Below are 18,197 nucleotides of genomic sequence, written 5' to 3'. Positions count from 1 at the left end.
GCATGAATGTGAATTCTGTGTGTGATGAGTGTGTCAAGTGTGAGTTCATGTGTTGGTGCAGGAAATAAAACCAGGACATATGGCCTGTGAACCTTATATCAGAATAGACAGAGCGGGGGGCGGGGGCTGAGTAGTGATAGTGAAGCTGTTGAACTGCTTGCATCGCAAATTTAAAAACTTCTGAATGAGCAAATTAAATTGACGAGAGGTTTCACATCTTTCTCAGATCTTCACGCCCTCGACTTCTTCTTTAGTGCTGATAAATGAGACCCTCATTTTGGCTTTTATAAACTAAACAAAAAAATTTACTGCAACCACAATTGAAAGAAAGTTGTTTGATTTATTTTGCACATTGATAATTTTACATTAAAATGAGAGTAAAACCAATAATTTAATAAGTATTTCATGGCAAAATTGTATGTATATATGTTTACAACTGACACACAGTTTCAAGCATGAAATAACTGAAAATACAAAATGTGGTTTAAGCTCTTGGTTGACATAACACGTTTTATGCAAAATGGATCATCCACATTTGAGAATGAATGATGCACTAATGGAGTTGCACTTAACTTCCAAGTCCTCCCACACAGTTAAATCAACGCCTCTGTAATGCAGCATTATGTTATGTGTGAGTCAGTAAAACATCTCATCTACAAAAACTGAGAACATCAAATCTGAAACCTAAAAAGGAAATAACTAACAAGTTTTATTATTCTATTATTTGCAGAATATCTCTGGGTTTTGGACTGCTGGTTGGACAAAACAAGACATTTGAAAATGATTAAATTGTGATGTGCATTTTTCACTGTTGTCTGATAGAAAAAACAATAAATCGATCAATAGAAAATAACAACTAACAGATTAATTGATAATGAAAATAACCTTTACAGTAATAAATTCATGGATTACTGAATACCCCTTTAAGAAGCTCTTCTGTACTGTAATAGTTTTGCAATGACTCAGAATGTCTAAGAATTGAGACTTTACTGTCCAGGTGATAAATATGTAAAAGCAGCTCCAAAGACATTCCTGCCATTCACATGAACAACCAACATAAATTGTTGTATGATGAACAGACCAGATCAGAAATCCACCAGGAAATCTGAAAATACCCATGGCCCCAAATTGTTTTTGGCAGAAACATAATATCAAAAGTTAACACTACCTTTTTAATAATTATGGATCTTCCTAACAGATTAATTTATATATACAGTAATGTCTTTGTGTTTCTATTATGCATTTATGAATGTGAATTAAAGTGGAACAGGATCAATGGAAAATAATAAAAATTCCCCAAAAATGCTCACAGATTTTAGACAGGGGGTAAACATTTCGTACAAAATGAGAAAGAACAGGTCGATTGTCATTTTAGAGGAGGACTGAGTAGCAGGAATGCATGTTTTTTTTTCTCTTTAGCATCACCATGTCACATGAGAACAGTGAGTGAGAAGTCATCTGATTGTAGGAGTCCTCCATCACAAGTCCTGAATAGTGATACAAAACAAATTAAGCCAAAGTTTTTGCCAGCACTCCAACATGTCTCAGTGGCATGTGAAGTATGTGTGACGGTTCCTAAGGCGTCAATTGTCTCACTGCAGCTCAAGAGGCGAAAGACGTCAGCGTTACAGTATGAGTGATCAGCAGTCACAATCTGTCATTTTCCAAGCTGTTAACAAAGAATAAGCAAAGGGAATTATTCAAAACTTGGAGATAACAGCATACTGTCCAAGCTGTGCTATGATATTACTCTTATTGACTTAGCAAATGCAAAAATTCAAGTTGAGCAAAGTCACTCTAGCCACCAACACAAAGTTAAATCTAAATAGGGGATTGAATTGCGTCATCTAGAAAGAATACAGGAAGAACCTTTACAATCTCATCTAGTCAGTCAGAGAACAAGACTCACAGGAAAACAGTTTACTGTATAAACGCATGGATATGTTACCCAGGAGTACCATTAGATGTGTTTAAAACAATTCTGAAAATCATTTGTCAGTGCCCTCCAAAAGGCTTATGATTATGTTCGTTTTCTGATCTGACACCTCTATGGTGCAGGATATGTTAGATTTAGGCTAAAGGTACCCTGTGGAGTTTTTGACCTCTGTTAGTGCTATGGAGCAGTTTCTTTTGTGGATCCTTGAAGCATGGTCCTGGCGCACTGTCCACAACAACTAATGTGCACATACTTGAGAGAGTCACACTTTCGTCCGTACAGCAGGAGTTGCCATTGCTTGTTTTTTCTGATGAGTCTCCTGCATGCTTCGTACAGCTCACTAAAGGCCCTGATATACTCCAAAATTGACACAGATGTGGTTGTGTTCATACTACTACTAGGCATCTCAAACTGCCCTTGAGTACAATCATACATTTTTGGCTGCACATTGATGTCTTTGCAGTCCCCTGCAGACATGGGGAGAATACATTTTTGTCACACGGAACCTCAGAAACAGACTCATATGGGTATGCAGACACAGCAAGCATCATTTGAGCTCAACTCAAAGGTTGGCATTGTTTGGTTCAATGATGGCTTCATATATTGTTTGTCATGTTATGGCATTTGTTGAGGATGAGGAACCTGATTTAAAATATTAGTACAATAAATCACAGATAACATTTAGTTTAATTGCTGAGGTAGAAGGTGTTTGAAACCCAAGTTTCAAAAACTAAAATGTAATTTTCGCATTTGCTTTTAAGATGAACTAAGGCTTTAGATATTCATATCACTGGGTAGAATGTGATTATTATATATATACATTCTGATTGCTGTGGGTTACCATTAATCCGTCTGTCCTCCACCATTTGAAGGAGGGGGGTTTGTCTGAGAATGTGAAGGATTTTGGTGGAAGAACAGGATGACTGGCTCATAAGAAGTGCCGAGAAATGTCGCACTGATGATTCAGAGGCCTTTTACAAGTGAAAAAAGGGGGAAAGAAATGCATAAAAAAACTGTCTTTTTTAGTCAGCCCCACCTACGTGAACACATGCACACACAGAAATGTACACACAATGAAACCCACACAGCACCCACAGAGGTCTCTGCTGGCACAACAAACAGAGCGGTGGGTGACCTGTGGAGCGGGGAGGCGTCTCTGAAATCAGCTGTCTTTGTGTAACAACAGTCTCCTGCTGCTTGTACAATCGGGTCATTCCCAAACTCGGCTGCCTGGGTGGAAACACATGCAGAGAGCCATGAATTTCCAGATAACATCTCCACCCTCTGTGGAGTCTTTTTAAGTCCTGACAACTAACAGTACAATAAACTGGCCAAAACTAATGTGCTACACTTCCACAGCTGTGATACGTGGGCAACTTTTTTACACAATGCAGATTGGCAGCGCTGCCCTGAGCAGGGAGAGGAGCCGGCAAGAGACAAAAATCGATACGTTTTAAACATTTATTTAACCGGGCACTTTACAAAGAACAAATGACTGTTTACAGAAATGGCCTGTCAAAGTAGCTGCAGGGAGACAGAGAGCTAATACAAAACACAGCAGGGTGAAGCAAAGCCTTCTGCTGCCGGATACTAAGCTGCTCCACTGCAGCAGTTAGTGGGGAATGATTTGCTCAAGGGCATCTGGGCAGAACGACGCTACTTACTGTCTTCCCCTGATCTGATTCTCTTGATGGAATTCAAACTTGTGACTTTACAACTTCTCTTCGTGGTTCACAAGTGTGATACTCTGACTTTTTTTACGAAATCATTATAACAATATGACAACAAAAAGAACTACATATTTTGATATGATGATTTAGTGATATACAAACAAAACTAATCAATCACCTCAAAATGGTTAAAATCAATATCATGATATTAATAACATTTTTTGCCATATTGATATACAATACGAATGCGAAATCACATATAAAATGAGAACAATAATAATAATTAAACAATTTTTGTATGAAATTCAGCATAATAACAATAACCACAAGAGTTTTCATTAGCATAACAACTACCACCATTATCATCTTAACAAATTCTAAAATTTAGCAAAAATGTACATAACTTTAAATAATAGCAGAGTAGTAATAACAGATTCTAAGTGAAAGCAAAGCTAAAAAGGTCACTTGATATTGTTCTCAGATTCAGAGGCAAAGTGCAAAAGTCCTGATATGTTTTATATATAGTATACTGTATATCTTGGCACATAAACATCCATCTAAACCATGTACTTTAGAGAGCTGGATATAGTCAGAGTGTCAGACTTGCAGCCATTGTGTCCAAGTGGCCAACTGCAGAACTGCAACTTGAAAAATTCCCCTGTCGCCAAAAAGACATTTAATCTATCATGGTTTAATGAAGGTTGTTAAACGTTCCCAGAGCCGTGAAACGCCAATGTGCAGAAATCTATTTTTTTCATCTGGAGGAAGGGAAATCATCTTGGAGTCCTGCAGTTCTCATGATCCAAAACATGATCTTCTTGGTCTGTATAGTAGTTCATGGATGAAGTCGATGACATGCTCTAAATCTGCAGATTCCTTCCATCAGCAAAGCCTATGGTCCATTAAAATACTGCATGGTACAATGTATCCCTCGCTAGAAACGTACATTAATATTGGACCATTCCGCAAAAACAAGGGATTACATTCAATGCCAATGTTTTTTAACTTCCAATGCCAACATCTCTTTCTTTATGTAATGTCTCTGCCTTTCATTATGGTAAAGGTCAGGGAAAGATCGTGGTTATGGTTAAAAAGAAAAAGCAAGCATTAACTGGAGGTCTGGTTGCAAAGTCTGGTGTCTGTACAAATGTCGGATGTGTTACACACCCATCCACCACCCGACCTTCACACCCTTAACTTTTGATGTAAATCGTGCTTTGCAGATTCATCAAATAAAAACATTTTTCCTGCAGATGCTGGGCTGATTATCTAGTTTGCGCAAGAAAAATGACTTGTGTTGAATAATTCCAGCTCTAGACAGGAGAATGAATACAGACAGACAGACAGACAGATAGATAGAAAAACAAATAAACAGAAATAAATCAGTTTCTAGCTGGCAGCGTAAACCAGGTCGCAGTGACAGCTTTAATGCCCCAAACAGGAGCATCATGGCTGGTAAAGAGCCTCCCCCCCGGCCCTCACCCTCCTGTTGACAACAAGTCAACTGTGTCATTGGCCTGCTAATGGGAGGGATCACGCATGGCTGTATAACAAGAGCAGGACAAGCTGTCAGTGGTCCCCTGACAGGTGCAGCTTTCCCAGAATGCCTTGCAGCTGTGCCACGGAGCCCCGTCGGAGCCCCTGAATCTCCAGCTGCTCTCTGCTTACGAGCCAAACACGTCCATCTCCGACAGACACAAGTAATTAGGTTTTCACCCGGGCCTTACACAGCAAACTGGGAGAATACTCTGCTGCTCCTTCTCATTCTCTCTCTCTCACAAGCTCCAACTCTTCCTGTCTTTCACCTCCAATCAAACTACCAGCTTTCACATCGAAGAGGGTTGTGCGTGTGTGTGTGTGTGTGTGTGTGTGTGTGTGTGTGTCTGTTTGTGAGACACAAGGGAAACGAGAAGAAAAAATATAAGACAGAAAGCCTAAGAGAATGAATGACGATGATGCACAAAGCTCCCACAGCTAATAATGCTTCTTTACAATAACTGCCAAAACATCTCATTGAGAAGACGAGTGTGGGAGTGGAGCCCTTGTCATTCAGTCTGAGCAAACACATCATCCCAACAACAGCAGTTTATTTACATAATACAGTTACATAATGAATATAAAGCCTACTGCAGCACTACAAGGCCAGTGCTAATCAGACTGCTCAGAGTAAGAGCACTTAGAACAATCAGTCTGGAGTTTCTAATAATTATAGTTATTGAGAGCAGAAGTCCAGTTTGTTCTGTCACCTAAGTTTGTATATTTTTAAATCTGAGGTAAGTTTCACCTTCCACGAACCAGTCGTGATCAGTTTCTGAGTTATTTTGATGCTAAATACAATACTTGTACTAGATTTTGCCTTGGTTTGGTGCATGGCATAGAGACGTGAACAGTTCACATCTTATCACTACACAATATACCTCACATATACTGCAAAAGCAAATTAGGGTTATATACTACTACTTTTGGTCAATTTTTAAAAAGTAAACACACATTGTCTCGTGCTTCAAGTCTTGTGGTTTTGATTAAGTGTTAATGAAGTAAATAGTTTGTGTTTTCAAGTCACTTTGGACTTTTTTTGTTTTAAACCAAGACCACGATCTTTTCCTAACTTAACCACTTGCGTAAACCGAACCATAAAATACATAAATCATAATTTTGTTGCTACAAGAGGACATTGTATTGCAAGAGCGGATACTGTGGGGAAAACAGCATTGAACTTTTTGTAGACACGTTCAGTCGTTTCATAAGACACTTATGAAATCCTTTGAGTATATTTTGAGCATAAAACCTCAACCTCACTTGAGAAGTGGCTCTGAAAAGTTTTCAGCTTACTCCTTCACATATTTAGCATACAGATCAATTGCAGATCAATTTAGCATACAGGAGTTGTTTCTGTGGATGTTTTGATAAATTTTGACTTTGACGTTTTTTTGTTGTGACTTTGAGTTTCCATTACAATCCATTATAACTGCTGTGAATCCAAGCTGACTACAGCTGTCGTTCTCTGCAAAGGAGCAAGCAACAATTTTTGGTCATAGATTTGTTGTGAAAAATGGGGTAGACATTTTTACTTGGCCTAAATACAGAACACAACATGTGTTAGCGCAGCTTACTTAGTTGAAGCTACAGATGAAAAGTGTACTGAGACGAGCAATGTGGATCCTGGATACTTTTTTAAACACTGGATAGAGAAAATAAGCAATATGTGTGTTCTGCCCCTTCACTTTTTAAGGCCATTTGACATAAGTAGGGCAACAGGAAGACAACAGGGAATTTTTCAAAAAGATGTTTGGAACGCACACACTCATGGGCCAGAAGTAATGTTTTTGATTCTGTCTCTGAAAAATGTGAAATGATGCATCTCGCTGTGTGTATTTTCTAGGCCAGGACTGTACGCCAGATTCACAGCGTGTCCCGCCACGAAGACGGAACAAATTTATCTTGCCACTTAACTTCCCGACTGCAGCAGAACAAGTCTTCTGGCTTCTAGCTGTCAAGTAGTTTCTGCACTACGACAAAAAAGTGATTTTATCTAGCATGGAATGGCACAGTCTGTTTTGTTTTGTGTGTGTGTGTGTTGGTGTGAATATGTGAAAGTAGTGAAGAAAAAAACAGTTGGTTGAGGAAGGTGTCCTTCCAAACTTGATTCTTGCTATAAAAAATGTCTTAAAAAGTTTCCATTCACTCAAAATTTGTGTAGCATGACATTCCAAGTGAGAGTTGACAAACGTGTCAATGTACAGTGAAACTTTATGGAACTGTTAACTTTTCAGGAAGAAAAACATCTTGTTTAGCTCTGCACAGTTATATGTTTATCCACTGGGTTTTGAAAGATTATCTTCAGTCTAATCAGAGTCATTCAATGATTCTGCAATGTTCTGACCCCTTACACAACGCTATGTAACAATTAGTATTTCTCAGTCAAATCAACTGTCACCATAGGCACCTGAGGAATGGAGCAAGTGGAGCAAATGCATCCCCATTATTCAATTGGACACCCCCACTGTTTTTATTCTTTATTTGTTGGCCTCTCTGGTGGAGTGGACGCATTTAACAGTGAGCGACAGCATAACATGAACACTGTGTCTGTTATGGTTTGAGGCTTGCAGTGTAGTTATTTCCTGTTTTATTTTGAAATGTTTTTTCCCCCCTCATGTGTCTGGTAGTTTTACTTCCTGACTTTGTTTGCTTTTCCTGCCCGTTATGATTGTTTGCTCCGCCCTGATCAGTTTCATCTGTGTCTCATTGTCTCCCCCTTACCTGAGTGTATTTAAGTCTGTGTGCTTCATTTGTTCTGGGTCAGATCATCGTTGTACTCTGTGTCAAGCATTCCAGGGGGTTCCTAGTGTTTTTGTAAACCTTTATTTAGTTTACCAGAGACTTGTTACCTGCCTGTTTTTGGACCTTGTTTTATGTTGTTTGGACTTTGGATTTGTTTGCCTGCATTGGACTGCTTTTCTGGTATTGACACTTGGCTGCCTGACCATTTCTGTGAGCCGTTTTAGTAATAAATCACTGAATTGCACCTGTTCTGCCTCTGTCTGCGTTTGGGTCCTGTTCCCTGTTTCCCTTCTATGCCACGCAACAGTGTCTACAGTAGAAGAAGCAGAAGAAGGTTATAGGTTAGTCAAGTCTGGCCATGTTAGGCTCATACTATGTCTAACCAGTTCTGCTACTTATTCAAAACAAACTACTGCTTCTGCCTCTGGAGCTGCTAACTTCCAAACTAAATCAGTCACATTTTCAAGCCATTTCTGCCAGGGTTGGATGTTATTGAGTTCAGTTACATTAAGACTAGACCTTGGTAGGCAAATGGTGTGTGTATGTGAGATTACTCTTTCATGTGTATTTATGCAAATTGCAATCAGTCTCACCCATGTTTGTTTGTGATCCATGTGTCAGTAATTTCAGGGGAAGGCTGTTATTGTCCTCCTCAGACTGTGAAGGCCCAAAGAGAATATATGAAACCCTATTTTAACTGCTAAAGCATTTTACTGTAAACAATTGTGCAGTTGTTGTATAGTAAGTTACACTGGCTGTGGTAATCAGAGTAACAGATTTGTACACCAAACTCAGTTTCATATTTAATTCCTCAGCAAGCAGCAACACTTATTTCAAGATTCACCACCTTGGAATAATCTTCTGCAGCTTTAAGTGAAATATGAGCACATGTGGTGGAAATGGACTCCCACACAGTGGAGTGAGCAAAGCTGTGTCTTTTATTCCAAATACAGCTCTATTGGAAAATCTGTCGAAATGAAACTACTATCCGCAGTGGAGCTCAGCAATATCTCTTAAGTCAAACCTCTGACATCCATCTGTAATTGTTTCCCTGACAATACTGATGGGGTTCCAGCAATTAAAGGCTTTGCTTTCTTTCCTGTTTTATACAGAAATAATTCAGAACAGCTAGAATTCTGCATTCAAATGTTTCCAAACCTCAAATCTTTCTAAATAAACCTTTTATATGGAAGGACAAAATGAAGTTAAAGGTTATTAGTTAAAATCTAACTTAATACATAATATTGTTAAGTAATTAAATGGAGTGTAAAAGGAAATTGTAAAGGTATATACTTTACTATACTCATGCAGCGCCATCTTCATCTTCATGCAAGTGAGGGCAATGACATGACACGTTGAGAGCAGATACGTCTTCTACACGTGGTGAAATAGCAGACTGTTGTGATGAGTACATCTCTTCCCTTTCTCTTTCAACCTTGGATTTTGTCCTTGTACATTTGTTTTGACTACAGCCTATCAGATTTTATCTGTAAGGAGACACAACTCTTTCCACATCTGCTAACCTCAAGAGAATTCAATTCTGGAGCCACTTCTGAAGTAAGTGTACAGTATAGCTGTAGTCAACACTGAGTGATAAAATAAGAAACACCAAAGTAGCTGTGCGTCATGAACATCAAGGATTTCAAAACAGCTTGCTTGATAGACTCCTCACCTATACAAAACAATAAACAACTGTTTCAATCTTGCAGCAGGAATTGCTTCTCAAAACATAATGCCCAAAGCAATAAAATAGTCAGTGGCCTACTAAAACTATGTATGGGTATATTCACTTTAGTTCTGCCTTGAAATCATTCTTGTAATCATCAAATCTACTCAAGATTCACTGAAATAAAATATTCACTTCTGGTAATTTTTACATTTCTGTCAAATGTTTTTATCACTCTTCTTTTTGCTATGTGGAGATTGAGGGTTTTTTTAGTGATTGACTAGAGCATCTGTTGTTCATGCTATGCTACTTGGCTTTTGTTCCAATCAATAAAGTTTTTTTTCCACACTGCTTATTGAATGAAAGCACTAAGGTGTCTGCACCATCCAGATGGTCCAAATGAAAGTCTTTGTTCCTCCTCCCACCTTCATGTTTATAATTCAGCCAGGATTTCATATCTGCCATCTGCAGTTAAAGCTAGAGTGCAGGATTTTTACATATAAATGAACGTCCGTTACATTCAAGCCCTTGCCAACGAGTTCACGCAATGCTGATTAAGCCTATCACCGCCAGGTACATTTCTCTGTGTGTGAGAGCAACCCAGAGCCATTGCTATAAAAAAAAATTGAGAATTTAGTATTGTTTTTTAAATTTTGATTGTATAGCTGGTGTTAATATGCTTTGGCAACGTTAACATGGATCTGGAACAACCGCAGCGAGTAAGCTACAGCAGCTAGGAGTAAAACCTAAGAAGCGTCCAAGAAAAGTCTCTGATGCTCCAGATTAAAAAGAAACTCGCCGTTCAGAGGATGGATTACAGTCAAAAAAAGAAAGCAATCGACGGCGAGGACAAACATGGATAACCTTTGGTGTAGCTTTAGGTTTTCCTTGAGGAGCACTGAGAGAAGGGACTGAGGGCAGACACAGATGTCACATTACTGTTCTTGGACAGGTTGGTAAAATATTTGGAGTAGGCTCTGTAGCTATTACATTTACTCTATTTATTTACCTAAATAATGGATTATTGTCTTGGAACTGTGGAAATCTCTCTGTACTTTTGTAACTATTGAACACAAGCCTGGGGTGACCGTCGATGGTGTTTGTGTAATCACAAAAACACTCCAGCTTTAAACCAGGGTCAGCCCTGTTTTATACAGTCTATGGGTCAGTCATTTGAACTAACGTGGTTTCTGATGTCAGAAGGATCCATGTGTAAGGTGTGGCTAAACAAGGCTTCGATAGGTGGATTTCAACTGGCACAAATCACATTACTGATTATGAGAGTGCATTCATACCTCTATCTGTACATCCATCCATCCACCATGTAGTTTTAATTGTTTCACCTCACCTATGCACACTTTTTTTAAAAGTATGAACTGATTATAATTAAACACTGAAAAATTCTGTAATTATTCCAGCACACTCTAAAGTAGTCTTTCAGAGTGTTAACTTGATGAGGTCATAGCTGCATAGTGTGTAGCTGTGCAGTTATCAAAAAATAAAGTACATACTCCAGCCAATGGGAATGGAGTATTCCTGGCTCTACAATACATCATTAAGAAATCTATTCTCTAATGAACTATCCATTCATTCTTTTGTTTCTGTTTATTTTTTGAATTGCTGTTATGTGTATTGTGATGTAATGGAGGAATCCACTTAGATAAAGTTTATATCCTAACTCACTTGGCCACTAAAACATTTAAGCCACCTTTATTCACGCAGCCAGTGGAACATGGGAAACCAGCTCATGGAGACTGAGAAGAACACTTCTGTTGGCAGGTGTAAACATTTGTTACCTGAACTGAACTGACCTGAACTGACCTTTGTCAGTTATATGCAAATAAATCTCGCTGTGTTTTAGCTGCCCAGACGGGTGGGAGTAACCACATAAATCAGATAGTGTCGACTAAGTTGTCAGTTACAGGCAAACTGACATTCAAATGCTTTTCCTGTTATTGTCCCAACCTTCTGGCACTCTTTGTATTTTGCTTTGTGGTCAACCCCACCCATCCTTTATGAAGGATAAAACAAACAGCAAGAATTATTTGGAAATGCTTTGTGATTCCAGGCGGACTCTTACTCTTATATTAAGATATTTTTTGTGAGTGCACATTGTTCACTAGGGGAAGTCAGAAAGTCTGCCTCAGGTTATAAAATCGAGATGATATTAAACACCATGCCATAATGATCCAGAAACAACACAATTACAGAATTTACTCCACAATTGGATCCATAGCTTTGTTTATGTAGACCTTAGGATTCCATTATTAAACAGCACATCCAACAACCCCTAACAGTTGGAACAGCTTGTATTCAGTTTTAGTGACACTGTGTCAGAGAAGAATGATTCAAGACTATGGTCATTTTTGCGGTGGAAGGTAGTGTTATATTGGACAGAATTATAATTGAAAGATATTTCTAATATTTTGTCCACCCCTATTTGCATATTTGAGAACGATAAAATATTAGAAACACCTCTGTCTCCACTAACTAAAGAAGGCCACAGAGCTGAATCAACACGCCTTAGAGAGTGTCAACAAAAACTGATTGCAAGCTTAAAACAAGATTTACTGCAGAGGTGTTATATTCCATTGCATCAGATTGAGGAGGTGAACCTAATACACTGGTAACTCATGAAAACCTTGCAGGTTTACCTCAGGGCCGGGAGCACCTTCATCAGACATAGAAAACTACAGCAAGCAAAGAAAGGTGAGAGTTCACTCAATTACCACCAATACCTGCAGTGAGTAGGAAGGCCACATCCCATCATTCAGCAACTGTCCATCACATTCTGTTTATAAAAAGGGATAAAAGTTTCAGACCAGAATAAATCGACCTAAAATGCTTTAAAAAAAACAAATGTCAAAGCTGCAGTAGGCAAAATGAGATAAGGTTGTCACATTAAATCCACAAGTATTTACCTCAACATAGTATTAAAAGGGTTAGTGTTGACATGTACTGCACAGGACTGGCTCCAGCACTCTAAATCCTCTGTCCAAACAGATAAAGAGCCTTTAACAAAAGCATGAAACCAAATACAATGAGCCTTTTCCACGGCAGACATTCTGACTTGTCATTGTGGAGGAACCAATAACATTAATTTAAGTGTCCCAGCAAGCCAGCATGAACAGAGCCCTGGAAGTAGCGCACCTAAATTGAATGTAGCCATTATTAATGTTATTAATTACAGCTTTTACGTTCCTGCTATGACATGTCAAAATGTCAGCTGTAAAAAAGGTCTATTGATCTTTTTAAACATAGCTAGTCTAATTCCTTTTCTAAGATTTGTGTAGGGTCCAGTCTACATAAACCTGCTCATCACACCTTAAGTAAAAAATACCTTATAAATGAAAATCATATTAAACTAAAAGGAAAAAGGAATTTGTCGCACACCAAACACTAATTTATTTTTAAAAATTGATTTCAGTATTATTGCAAGTACTGGAAGAGCGATGCTTATTTATTTAAAGAGCCAAAGCTAGCAGTTCCCCCCTGCTTCCAGTCTTTATGCTAATCTAAGCTTATTGCCTCCTGGTTCCAGCTCCATATTTAACGCACAGACATGAGATATCAATGGTCTCATTTAACTCTTGGCAAAACAAACAAAACAAAAAAAAAAAAAAGTCAAAGCAACTGCTGAAAATGTAAAACTACTCCTTTAAATTGTCTACAACTTTGTTTTACAACAAACCTATCTCTCATGCTGTATTATTTTATCTTACCTGCATTTAGCCAGCTCCAACTGCTATGTTGAGGATTTCAACTTTTTAAATTAAATAATTAAACTATTAGCAAATTTAAATCAACTCTAAGCATAATTCTTAGTGGCAAATGTAAGCCTACTGATAGTCCAAATGACTGGCTGAGAACCTGAATTCAGCTCTACACACACTCACCACTAACGAGCACTAACAAGCTAAAGTGTTTGCAGGTGAGTGACTGTATTTCCTGGGCCACAGGGTGTACTAGAAGAGGGACAGAGTGACAGGGATACTATTAAAGACCAAACATAAAAAAATAAGGACAGTACAGAAAATTTTTGACAAAATAAAATTATAAATACATTGCCACTCAGTTAATAATTAAACATCTATGTAAGGTGAAGTTATATGCATTCTTCTCCTAAGGCCCTTGAAAGCCAGCTATTGCTTTCAGCAAATTAAAACCTTTGTGCTCCAGAGGATAGACCTGCTCTGCTCCTGTAATTCATTCCTTCCTCACTGACTGAACTCGACAGGTACTTAAGCATCAGACATGAAGCGGAGAATACACATCTTCTACAGCACGTTATCCCAGACAGGTTCTGCTTTCTGCAAATCAGCACATTGAATTCTGTTCTCTGTTCGCTGATGGAGTCCAGCAGTTTTAATTGAGTTGTTGAGTGTCTTCAAACTGGCAATTTAATCCTGGTGTTGGCGTCAAAGGCTGGAAAGGATGGGTGAGAGGCTGATTTTAACTCACACATTTGGGAACAGGGAAAATCAGCTGAGCGTTAATTACGAGTGATTATCATTCGTGAATCCCTGGAGGCCGGGCTTATTGAATCTGTGTTTCAAAGGTGAATTTTAAATTAACTGCACAATTTAAAAAGAAGAAAAACAGAAAATGACATTTTATCCGTGAAAAAATAATTATTTTTTTCAGTCCACTTGAAAATGGAAACAAAAGCAGTAGAAAGCAGATCACCAGGGAGTGGTTGTTGGTGGAAAGTTACAGGTCACATGTGCACATCTGTAGTGTGCTACACTACAGATGTGCACAAGTTTAAAAACTGTGAACAGAAATTAAAATAGAGCAACGAGGCAGTTGCAACAATACCATCCTGATAATTGTCCTCACGTCCTCAGTTGCCTTTTTGTAACTGTAACAACCTCATTCCCTCAGCAGGCAAAAACGTTTGTAAATACTATTGTCTGGTGGACAAGTATCACATTTTGAATGTTTGAATGTAAGAATAATTATACCATAATGAAATAGCAGAAGTTACTTGTTACTTATTATTAGTGTTATTGTTGTTACAGTTGGAATATAGTATAAAATAGGAGAGGTTGTGCGACATGTTTAATTTTGATGGACATACTGACACTCACTGCAACTTTCTGTGTGTGCACTGTCAAAGTTAAAAATCATTACAGTTGATAAGCTAAAAGTTACAGATCCTGACTGCTGCTTAAAACACAAACCAGGAATTTTTAATTTAAAACTTTTTCACACAAACTATAAAAATCGATCAAATAAAGGACTGATGTGTAGCTTGTGAATTCAAGTTAATCAAACATAAGCTCTGTTGTGGGTGTAATCCTGCCTCATGCCCTGGACATAATCAATTGTAAACTCAAAATACACACCTTTCTTACCGCTTGTGGTGACATCGCAGAGCCTTGCACTCCAAGGCTCTGCGATGTCAATCACTGTCCCAGGGGAAATTCAGTCAATAAGGCTAACAGAAAATAGCTCACTTCATGCACATAAATAGACAACTTAGAATAAATTCACTAGTTGCATCCACGGTGAAATATACTGGTACCTGTATTCAACATGATACATGCATACAGATTCCTGCGTAGTTGCGGACAGCTTATAAAAAACATTATTTTTGAGTTGACATTGGCCTTTTTTTCAGCTTTATACTGACAGTCACGGTATATGCAATGACGGCTTCACATCTGCTTCAAATGTATTATATGGCTTTAAAAGAAGTTTATTTTAGTGGTTTTTCTATCACTGGTGGTAAACCGACCTGTATTAGAATTTTAAATGACAGTATGATGAACATTTACAATGTACAGATAATACTTTTAAATTGTACTTTCCATGGTTACACCACTAATTACACCCTAGAAGAGAAAACATACCCATAATTGATCTTGTCATGAAAAAGCAGCACTGAGGCTTTAATAATGCAGCAGGATTGCACATGAATTATGGTGCAGTTAATTTGATACAGAGTGATCCTTCCCTGCTGGTGTAACTCTCTGGTATGGATTCCCTTTGGCTCTCCAGCTCCCAAATTGGATCTTTGGAGCCCATAGGGTGTTAGTGTTCTTATTAATGTGGCCAGTCCAAACATCTGTCTAACCCCCCACTGTCCCTTCTTTTTCTTCTGTTTCTCTATAGGAACTCCATCTGTCTATATGTCTCTCTGGGTAGCTACATTCACACTGCGTCTAAAAATGTCACATTTCTGATGCTTTTCCTTCACATGTGACACAGACATGATGTTCTCTAATCAGTGTGAAGAGTGAAAGGCTGCACTGCGTTCCTTCTTTTGAATATGAAAAACAAAATCACAGCATGACATGTTGAGAAACAACGTGACATATGTTTGAACTCCTGCAACTGGAATTTGTCAGTGTTGTGATGACACCTGAGACAGTTGTCACAGGTTTGGCACCAAAATGTTGCCAGCTTGTCTGAATCAGCATCAGCATAGAGGACAAAAATAGACAGGCAGAGAAATAGTGACAGGCTACTGCTTGCAGAGACCATTCAAATAATTTAAATCATTCAGTTTGTTCAATTCTTGAAATAAATTGTTTTGGGAAATACGCTTTCTTGTATAGAGTTGGTTGAGAAGATTGATACAAAGTTTTGGTTGGTATTCTGTATACGGAATAGACAAAGATAATCATCACACAGATCTTGCACCAGCAAGAAAGAGAACAAGTGAATTTCCCCAAATCCCTAAATATTCCTTTAGTTAAAGTCTTTTAACTTACATTTTGAAAACATTTTTTGGTTAGAGAAGAGGGCTTATGACCGGAAGGTCGGCGGTTCAATTACCATAACAGCAGGATAAATCTGGGTGGGAAAAATAAAGAGCAGCGCTTGACTCACTCTCACTACCACCACTGAGTTAGGCCCTTAACCTGCCATTCTTCCTTAATTAAATAATGGCAAAAAGAAAAAAAAAGAAAAGAAAAACAAATTAGCTGCAATTCAATTCTGGTGTACAGATCAATTGAAATTGTTTATTTTAATGTCTTTACGTTAGCTGACTTTTTCTCAAAAGCTTTTGCAAAGAAAGCCAAGATGGAATATAAATTCAATCATCAGTTAGATTTCTCTTGTAGTTTACAATTACAGATGTTTATGCATTACGTATTTATGAATTTTGCTATAGACATAAAGGTCGGAAAATTTCATAACTGAATTGGTGTTCTTCTTTTTCAAATTTCTTTGCTGTTTTTTCAGCTCAACTCTTCTTAAAACATTTGAGCCTTTTCTTGATTTTATGACTTTAGATTGTGTTATCTGTACACTTGACAAAAGCTTTACTAGCTTTTTCTGAGCTTTCAATCGCATCTTTAGATATTCCTTAACTGCATCTTATTATTATCTGCCTTATTTTTATTCTATGTGATCTATGTGGTCTTAATATTGTCTTATGATATTGTCCTTGTTTTTAAATATACTGTCTAAAACCATTTGCTCGCTTGCTTTTTACAGTATCTTTTTAAAATATATGTGCTGCATTCTGGATCTGGTTCATACCGAATTGTGGTTTCTTATAAACCCATATTTGTATTAATGACACAATAATAAAATCAATCATCACTATCATACTCAGAAAATAACATCGAGGCCTTAGATATGAATGCAATCTTGTTACTCACCCTTGCTCTCTCTCTCTCTCTCTCTCTCTCTCTCTCTCTCTCTCTCTCTCTTTCTGTCTCTCTCACCTCAGAGACACCTAATTGGCCGCAGTGTCAGGTTTGCTCGCCCTCCTCCATGACGCCTGCCTGGTGGGCATACATCATCTCAGGATTAACGGCAGACGGAGGTCAGCACATAATCACGCCTGATGAATATGGAGCAGGGCCTTTGGGTTTACACGGGAGGACTGCCAAAAATGATAACAACCCCTCCTCCAGTACCTCCTCGGGGACCCATACGCACTCATCTCAAGGTTGTAACTAAAACAGAGGCAGTACCTTATGGAGGAGGGCGGCATTGGAGCTCTTTGCCTTTTAAGTCATGAGCTAATGTGTTATATACAAAAAAGCCTTGGGTATGTTCTGAAATGTGATCTGTGTAACCAAATCTGCAAGTCAAAGCTTAAACATCAATTTGTGATACAGTTAAGACTCTCTGGTAAAGGGTACATGGATTAGCATGAGACAAAGCAATTCAAAATGTATGCATGTAACATCAAACTGCCTTAAAATGTTGTTTTTCTGAGTTAAGCAAAGAGCCAGACCTTTTGCTGCACCAGAGAATTGTGCATAGTTAAATTTTAATTTCTTTGACAAACATGGTACTTGTTTTCCCCCATTGGCACAAGGGGCACCAGTGAGCCCCTCCCATACTCGAAAATAAACTTAGACAAGCAACATATCTAACAAAGGTTAGATTTAGGTTTGATCAGAGGCTTGTGGTGGTTGTGCTCTTTTGCCCCTGAAAATATCAATCACTCACAGCCTGTAGGCTTTAAATGTGGCTCTAAAAAAGTTTGTAGCTTGCTCCTTCTAGGAGGACACCAGCTGTAGTAAACCTTGCAACTCCAGCTCCTCTATCTTCATTTGCCGAAGCTTACTGAAAATGCATCACATCAATGGGGTCTAATCACCAAAGTCTTTCTCTGTTGTTAAAGTACCCCTCCACTCAAAAATGGGTTTTTCTTATGTTTACGTTCCCTAAAATG

The 18,197-nt window shown here is 38.2% G+C and overlaps 1 long non-coding RNA gene across 1 annotated transcript; it reads right to left on the bottom strand.

Annotated features, from left to right (window-relative positions):
• Positions 1-320: 320 nt before the first annotated feature.
• Positions 321-13,476, bottom strand: LOC122880675. Its single transcript, XR_006379001.1, has 4 exons — positions 13,276-13,476; positions 12,475-12,544; positions 12,292-12,344; positions 321-1,669 (listed from the first exon to the last, which is right to left on the bottom strand). It is a non-coding gene; the product is annotated as an uncharacterized LOC122880675 (long non-coding RNA).
• Positions 13,477-18,197: the final 4,721 nt, after the last annotated feature.

This window comes from Siniperca chuatsi, linkage group LG8 (assembly GCF_020085105.1).
Source record: "Siniperca chuatsi isolate FFG_IHB_CAS linkage group LG8, ASM2008510v1, whole genome shotgun sequence".
NCBI classification, from domain to species: Eukaryota; Metazoa; Chordata; class Actinopteri; order Centrarchiformes; family Sinipercidae; genus Siniperca; species Siniperca chuatsi.
This window is presented reverse-complemented; position numbering and strand designations above follow the sequence as displayed.